Source organism: Lagopus leucura, unplaced genomic scaffold (genome assembly GCF_019238085.1).
Source record: "Lagopus leucura isolate 7727_CA_CO unplaced genomic scaffold, USGS_WTPT01 Super-Scaffold_650, whole genome shotgun sequence".
NCBI classification, from domain to species: domain Eukaryota; kingdom Metazoa; phylum Chordata; class Aves; order Galliformes; family Phasianidae; genus Lagopus; species Lagopus leucura.
In genome coordinates this window covers 3,967,884-3,977,523 of record NW_024962253.1, presented here as the reverse complement: position 1 = coordinate 3,977,523, position 9,640 = coordinate 3,967,884, and positions in this window count along the sequence as shown.

Sequence of the window (9,640 nt, the reverse complement as noted above, 5' to 3'; positions counted from 1 at the left end):
TCAATGAAATATCAAAAACAACATTGTGATGTCCTCACATCATTCACTGATTTTAGGGAATACTTACAGAAGGAAAAAAAAAAAAGAAAAAAAAGAAAAAAAAAAAAAGGTCTGGAGAGAATATTTCAGAATCCAGGAAATCCAGGATACTCCTTTTATGCATCTACTAACTGTCATATCAAGTCCTTTAAAAAAATAAAAACCCTTACTGGCTTTAATGAACCACTAACTAAAATTATTCCATTTTGTTCTCAAAACACAAAGGCTTGTCAGTATTATTTTCTTTGTAACATTTACAGCTGTTTTTAACTTCTAACCTACCTAATTTGAAATATGCAAATTCATTTCAGAACTAAAAAATAATAAAGTCAGAAACAAAGGAGAGAAAAAAAAAAAGATGGGATAAATTCTACTACAATAAATATTTTATTCTGAGTATTAGAAGGACTGTCCATTAAATCGTAAGAAAATGGCAAATAGTCCTGCAGATGAATCTGTTCCATCTGACAATGGACGATCCATAATTTGCAGGTACATGCTGGAGTGCTCTTCATCAAACTCCTGTAAAGAGTTAATGACCATGATTATTGTAATAATTTATAGCTCAGCAAAAAAGCTGTGCAAGATTAACACAGCTGACCCAGGCTGCTTGGGGAAAATAATAATAATAATAACAATAATAATAATAATAATAATAATAACAGATGTGTAAATTACAGATGTGTAAAATATTACAGATGTGCAAATATTACAGATGTTTTTGGAATGGATCTCATGAAAGCAAGGTGGATAAAATTATACTGAATAGACTAAGCCCAGCAAGAAAATTCTGGACTGCCACTGAGCTTTACAAAACCACAATTCCAGATTATCTTACTACAATGAAGTCATTTGATTTGGTAATGTTTAATTCTTTGTTCTTGATTTAGGATTGTGCAACATTCTTATTTGCTAGCAGACCATAGGGAATAGAAGAGGAAAAGCTGTTATTTCAAGAAACCAAATTTCTTGAGTAACTCCAATCAGTAATATACTTCTTATTCTGTTATTCATTGTCCACACACACATATGTTCATATATGAATATGCACACACACTGTGGAAATCAAAGACATTTTTTGTTTGTTAGGAAAAATGGGTTCAACTCTTGCTGTTCTATCTGGAAGGCGGAAATAGCAAGATAATTATCCTGTGATCTCCCAGCACTTACTTTGTGTTCCATACAGTACATAAACAACAATTACAAGGTAGTTACTCAAAAATGTATGTAACAAACAACGTACTGAAAATAAAGTCGGACCCTTTCTTCTGGCCTTCTTTTTTTTTTTTTTAATTAGTTATCTAACAAGTTGTTCCCTTTATCAACTCTTCGTTCTGCTGACTTATTGGAGAAATTGAAATTGGTGCAACAAAATTCTGTTTTTCACAGGTTTATTATTACATTATTCCTTTATGGGGTTTCTACATAATTTCTCAAAATGATGTTGTAAATCCCCACCGGAAATACTTATTCCTGTGTAGCCCGATATCTGTTGCCTAGAGGACACAAGCAGCACATTTCCTCCATCTGCTATTAGCACGCCTACATGTTCCTTCTTGTGTATTAGAGGGCAAAGCAAACCAGGGACAAGGACTAAATGATCCAAATGAGTAGAGGAAAAGGCAGAGTAAGAGGATTTGAAAACAAGCCAACAAGCACTTACATCAAAACTAACTACTAGCAAAACGTTTCCTTCACAACAAAGGTTGAATCAAAGCCCTATTCCCCCAGCATATGAATTAGAAGAACAATTGTGTGATTATGATTAAAAAAAAAGAGCATTACACTTTATGTTCAGCTATAATTGGTATTTATGACAATTTATGTAAACAGTAATGAAGCCTATGTGATTTTTGTGGGGAAATTACATTATGACACCAATGATCGTTACTGTTAATTTTCCTGAAGATGATGGCAATCAGCAGGCATAGTTTCATTGTAAATAGGTTAATTTAAAATTCAAACGCTGCTGGTATTTCAAAATGAGTTCACATTTGATTTCCGAAAGCTTTGGCCCTGACTGTCAGGCATGTCAAGAAAAAAATGCTTCACAACAGAAAGGAAAAAAAAAAAAAAAAAAAAAAAAAAAAAAGGGAAAGAGTGAATGAGATTTGTTGCAGAAATTTGTTGCATTTGTTGCATTTCTCTCTGCTAATTCTGCTGTGTTTCTAGGTGCAATGTAATCTATAGCATTTCTACCAATCACTGCCTAGAGTCCATATTGAAAAGGGGCTCATGACATCTACAAATCACAATCTACTAGTTTGTTTAGTTTAGTTATGATGGTTTTGAAAAGGGTTATCACTGATTAATCTTCATCAGTGGAAGGCATCATGTTTCTTCACAATATACCAAAATGCAAATATTAGCATGTCTTGCTTTGCCACTATGTAATGTATTTAAGCACTTCTAAAACACGTCTAAATACTTCTATTATTCCCACCAGTCTCAAACATAGGGTTCTCATGCATGCAAGTATAATCAAACTCCCAACACTGCCATATGAGGAAATGCAATATCGTCTCCCAGTTCACAGAAGGGAAATTGAAGTACTAAAGCCTGAATTTTTCCTTGCCAGCATAACAAAGAAAAAAAACTGCAGACTGTATGAATTCAAGTCAGTGAGCAAACCACCATACAGCTACACTTAGAAACCTGGGACTGATTTCACAATCCCCTTTCTCTATCAAAATTATCATGAAATGCTTCTGCATATATATTTTTATGAACTCTTCCAAAAAGTATTTCTTTTGTTTCAAGCCATTTTACCAAAGCTGTTTTAAAACACCTTTTTTATCCTTAGATTGATTGGTATACGTGTATTAAAATGAAACAACTCTCTAAAAGTAGACAAAGAATGAATAAACTTGGAAACTAGTTCAGATAAAGACAGAAATGCCACCTTCTACAAGTCGTCAGCACAAGGTCGTATTCAAGGACAACATTAACAACTTGTTCCCAATCTAATGACATATTTAGATTAGAGTTTGGAGTTTGCAATGTACATAGGCAGCTTTTTCTCATTCTCTGTTCATTGCCAGATAAGATGTTTGATAGGAATCTCTACTGTAACCTTTCAGAATTCATTTATTTAGGAGAACTAAAATAATGAAATGCCAAATGAATTAAGAATGATATTTCTTATAATATCAAGTGAAGACAATTTAAATAGTCCATATGCACAGGCTCCCAGAGATGAATGATCTGTTCATTTGTTAGTGTAAATGGGATGCATTTGTTAGTTATTATTTGCTATGGTTTGAGAATTCTTGAAGAGTGAAATTCAACTGCAAACCCAAGATACGACAGAGGAATATTTCCAGAATTCAAATGGCTTATTCTATCTGTCTTCATATATGAAATGCAGATATAAGTGCCAGTCCTTTGCAAAAGGAATTAGACACATTTTTGCAAACAATTGGAAAAACCCAGAAACATATTTGAAAATAAATAGTCCTTGCTAAAACACAAGTGAAAAATCAATAAATTTTTTTTCTGCGAAAGAAAGAGATTTGAAAGGTTGATGATAAACCATATGGCCAAGTGAAATGTAAAACAGAGATCTGATTTCCTTATTCTCTTTATTGATCTTTCAGTATTTTGTCTGATCATTCTTTTACTATTAATAAAAATATATAATATTATGGTAGTTATAATTGTCTACACTTAGCACTTGGATTCCTAAATAATAAACAGGAATCTATAAAAAAATAGCATGGAATGGAAATAGATACAGGTGTTTGTCTCTCCCCTCCCCCCCACTCCCCACCGCTCTCCAAAGAACTTATCATTTATAGAAACAAATAAATCAAAATATATATTAAAAAAATGAGAAAATTGACAGAAAATGTAATTTTGTCAGTGAGGCAACAACAACTGTATTAACTATGCTATCCCTCCTGCACTCAGATATTCAAAGACATGTAATTATATGGCTGGAGTCATGTTTTTCAAGTACCAAACTAAATTCTTCTCTGCTAGCATATTTCCCTACAAAAAGAGAAGATTTCTGTATAAGACCCAAACCTGTAGCTAGTAATGCCAGTTGAATACAGTTGCTATTTCCGTTAAATGGCCAAACTCAACTTGTTGATTCAGATTCTTTTTAAGTTTTACTCTGTTTTACATGGATAAACACAACTGTCATCACAAGCTAGGAGCAAAATTTCTCTGAAGAATTTCTCTTCTCTTAAGAATGAGTAATTTAAACACAAATTTTATAGGCTATTTCTAGCTGCCTTAAAACAGAGGATTCATAGTGATATTACATTAGATTTGGGACTATACTCATGCTGATTTTTATAAGGTTGACAGTAATATCTAGGACTAATAAGATTTCAGGGTGGCTCTACAGACCTGTTGGGTCTTCATGCCTCTCATAAGTCGATATGAAACAAAATTAAAAGTTTGCACATCTATAAAATAAAAGGAGGACTTTGTTGTTGATGGTGTTTGTTGTGGCTGGTTCTGTTTGTTTGCTTTTTGTTCAGTAATAGGTTTTGAATATGATAACTATTCCGTTCTAAAGGTTAAATTAGTATAAAAAACTTCTTTCCATGGCAGTAAAATTTATTTTAGAGTTTGGGACAAAATTACAGCTATTTTTGCTTCATTGATCCTTGCTTTCATATGACTTTGTTTATTTCAAACAGCTTAAGTTCAAATGTTCTTTGATTGCTGGAAATGAAGACCAGATTTTACCCAATAATATCGTTGGAATTGGATGTTGTGAGTAGATAATGGTCTCCAACAGATAGCAAAAGTAAGTATTCAAGCAAAGCAGATATGTTTATTTTCAAAGCTGGATACCATTTTTCAATCACAATATTCAATTTATTTCTTATTAATATCATTAGAGCACCATGGTTCATTGCCAGTGAAAATGCAAGAAGATAAAATAAATAAGTGCGATTCACAGACGCATAGAAAATCAGACATTGATCGTACTAGTTTAAGTAAACAAGTAATCACTGCATTCATATAGGTGGAAAACTTTGGTGATTACGTATATTTTATACGGTCATGCATAACATCTGTGTAGATTCAAAACCCAGTGCTAACCGCCTCTTTGTCAGAAATTCATTCAGAATAATATTCATTCTTAATCTTTCTGGCAGCAAGTTACTCTCCAGTTTATTATTGCCAATTTATTGATACTTATGCAGACTAATAATCATCTGAATCTCTCATCGGTAATGGATAGAGTATTTTTCCTCTCGATTCTTGACAAACATAAACACATATACAAATAAACTCAAATTATACCCGCTAAGAGTCAGCAACTTCATGAAATAGGTAATGGAATATTTGGAAAGAAGTGTCACAGAGATAATTATTCATATTTTATCAATATTGCCAGAAAGGTTGTTTCTTTTATGTTTCACCAAATCTCACTGATGTCTGAAATTAGCTGTTCAGAATTTGTAGGGAAACAACTTCATGATCTGATTAGCTCTCATTTCATTTCTCTTTGTCCATGAAAGAGTATGGCAAGTGGAAAAAGGAAGCTGATCCTCAGTCCTTTTGAAAAAGTGTCTTACACTGACATAAACACTAAACTAATGTTAAGACTCGCCAGGTGAAGACATCTCCTCCCACATAAGAGAAATGTAGAATCTACCCTCCATGCTTACCATCTGCCCAGCATGAGAACAAGTGAACAAGGACATACTGCTAACAACGAAAGGAGAGCTGTTGTTTATTATTCATCAATCTCCAGGGCTTCTTTGCCACTCACAGTTAACGTACTTGCCACAGAAATTATTTACCATTTGACAGTTCAATTCAGGTACATCTAACGGAGACAGTGCTTGTAGCTAGCACTCGTATACCAGAAGAGTCAGTATCTCTCAAGCATGACATTCACATTATAGAGCAAATGCAAATGAACAAGCCCTGTTGGAAAGAGCTTACAATTTAATACAAGAAAGAAAGAAAGAACAGAATGGAGGGGCAAGAGGATTGTTCAAAGATTGCTGAGAGAAAAGAAATTTTGCTAACAAAAAGCATTTACAAATCACTTTTCTTATGCTGCAAAACTCTTTAGACTGACTTAAGACCATTATACATAAAACAGTAATAGAGCACAATAATATTTTATAATCATGTTATGTATTTATGTAAATTCTGAGTTTTAATTTTGGCCCAAGTGGTCATATACAGTATCATAATGGGTGGAATTATCTGTTTCTCATTCATCCAGGAAAATATTTATGGCTACTGCAGAAATGAGCTAAAGCACTAAAGTAACTTAAGAGAGAAAAATCTTGACTCACATAACAATGTACAAGATATTCTGCTTCCAAGGCTGCAGAGACATCTGGGCAATGTGCTTGCAAGACCCTCCCTATCACAAGTGGAAGGCTGAAGCAAGCTAGCAAAATCTACAATTGAGAAAGGTAAATATTTAATCTGTCTTTGACAAAGGCCTGAATGACCTAGATATTTACAGATTGGTCAGTCATACTTTAATCCCAGGGAAAAGAGTGATACAACTTTTCATATCAATAAAATGTAGATTTTTTTCCTCATTTAAAAGTTCTTTTTTAGTTCTTTCTTGCCGCAGATATCCCTGCTCATTTTGGGAGAGTTGGACTAGATAGCTGTTGAATATTCATTCCAATTGAAATTATTCTATGATTCTATGTTTTTAGGGTTAAAAATTTAGGCAAAAATTTAGGATGAACCTGCAATAAATTCTCAGTGAACCTAAGGCACTATCAGAGCAATATTCAACATAGAATGCTTAGTACATAAGTGTATAATACTTGGTATACTCAGAAAAAGAGGGGAAAAGGAGAGTGCATAAGAATGATTATGTTCACTTCAATAGTAATATATATTATAAATAATCACATGAAAATAAAGGCAGAAATCAATTATAGTTCCTTGTAAAGGGTCATTTTCATCTCCCAAGCACTTTTTACTATATTTAGAAAACATAGTATTAGTCTTTGTACAACCTTCCATTACAGCATCATTAAGATTTAATGAAAACATTCAATATTGACTGGACTTTTAAATCCCAGACATTTCTGTATAGTAACTTACTGTTATTCCGGTTCATAGGTATTCACTTAGTTTTTAGAACATGAATCTGAGTCCATATCTCAGCCAATTTAAAATATTTTTTTTAGACTGCACCCAAATTTACTAAAATCCAAAAATATTTTGCCAAATGCATTCCTTTAATTTAATTTTGTAGCCATTAATTTTGTAATTCTGCCACAAACATGCAATCAATGTTTCATCTGATGCTAGGCATTCACCTGATAATAGGCATTCTTCTAAAACTGGTTATTTATAATAAGCAGCATATTTGTATAACCAGTTATTATAAATATGCTGGTTATTTATAATAACCATCCACAAATACATAAAACAGGCATGCACCAAAATTGGAAAAAGGCCTCTGTGTACAAAGATGAAGTTCAACAAAATTTAAAATGTGTGGTAAAGCAATTCATGGGTTGGATGAATGGCATCTGAAAGATGGTAGGATCAAGGCTGGTAGGTTTGTGGCTCCAAGAATTTAGATTTTAATCAACGTAATGTACTTCCAACTATCTAGTTCATTTTTGTTTGTTTGTTTTTTGCATTTCTTCTTGCTCCCTATGAAGACTGTATGTGTCTCAGAAAGTTGCAGAAAAGAAAAACTTTCATAAGATTGTTTTTTTTAAGGACAATACAGAGAAAACTATCTAAAAAAAAAAAAAAAAAAAAAAAAAAAAGAGAATTTTTTGTTTTTGTTTTTGTTTTTGTTTTTGTTTTTCTTCCAGGCTTTAAATAAGGACAGAAAGTACGGAAAAGGTTATGTTAAATATATATATATATATATATATATATATATATTTTACAATGAAAAATATTTCTTTTAATACAACTTCCAAAATAACAATACTACAGTTTCTCTTCTTCTCTGTTTCAAAACTAGCAACATTTTCCACTGTAACTCATTCATGTTATAGTACTTCATATCAAAACATTTCTTGGTATGATTCTGCTACCGTGATAGGGTGATATGTATTTGTTATATGCATAAGTATCATAACAATATTCCTGACATACCCCACCCAGGAGGGGAGTGGCAAATAACAACATTTGAAATCTATATTAATATTACCATATCTAAGACAAATTTTTGATGAAACATGAAAAATGTCCCATATTTAATGTACAGTAACGGTCTAGTATAGATGTCAATTTTTTAAAATGTGTAAATTGAAGTGCAATTAATTTTGTGTGCAGAACAGACCTATCTCTAATATTAGGTACATTTTTGATTATTCAAAAGTAAATGATTTTATATTTACTCATTTAGTAAGTATCCTGTCTATCTCTTCCTATTTTCTTTTCTAAAAGAATATCTGCACCATAGTATCTATTGCAAACTGACACTTCAAATGTGTCCAGTTCAACTTTTCAAGAAAAAAGAATGTGTTTTCTTCATTTGTCCCCTCTTCATATAATCAGAACTTTCAGAGAATGTACACATTTCTAGTTGTACACAATAGAAAAAGCTTAGAGGCTAAGAAAACAAAGCAAGTTGTGACTAATCAAAGATACAGATTTGATGACAATCAAAATACAAAATGTCTAAACCTGAGAGCTGAACATCGAGTTAGGTTTCTTTGTTTTATTTTTTTTTGTTTGTTTGCTTGTTTGCTTTAAGTAAAATATTGACTTCTTTCAGACATTTGAAAAAAGCACTCTGCAAACTGTTTGTAATATTTCAGCTATTCTTCTTCATCTAGAAGATGAATTGAAATCACCCTACAACTTTGTTATCTAGAACATAAAGTTTTCACTTTTCACAGGAAAATTTGTACAAATGTCCTTCGATCCAGGCCTCTTGACTTAGCGACATGATTTGGCATTCATCTGGAGACAATAGTGTACCCTGGCACTCAAGTTAGCATTAAAAACAACATTTTTAAAACAAAATTTCAAGTTTTAAATAACAAAAAATGTTGTTTTGATCTGATGATCAGAAGAGGCAATTTTAACATTATATTTAGCACGGATGGGACATCACCTTTAACAATTTCTGCAATTCTGGGCTCCAAAATATAAAAATAATGTTAAGGGCCTTGAAAGTATTCATAGGCAGCAAAAATGGTAGCAGAAATGGAAGGTATGTCTTGTGAGAAGACTCTGAGGACATTTGTGTTGTTTAGTGTGGAGAAAGGGATCCTGAGAGATGAATTCTTAGATCTCAACAGCTTCCTGACAAGGGAAAGTAGAGGGAGATTTCAGGATCTACTCTCAGAAACTGAAGACAAAACTCATGAGACAGACACAAAGCTACACCAAGAGAAGTTAGGACTGGAAATTAGAATAATTTATTTACCATAAGCTTAAACAAGATACTGGAAGAGGCTTTCTAGAAAGGTGACTGATGCTAGAAGCCTCTGAGCATGCAAGAAGCATCTGAATAATTTTTCTCAGTAATGCAGACTAACTTTTTGTTAGCCCAAACGTAATCACTCAATTAGACTTGATCTTTGTAGCTCTCTTTCAACTGAACTATTCTATTCTATTCTATTCTATTCTATTCTATTCTATTCTATTCTATTCTATTCTATTCTATTCTATTCTATTC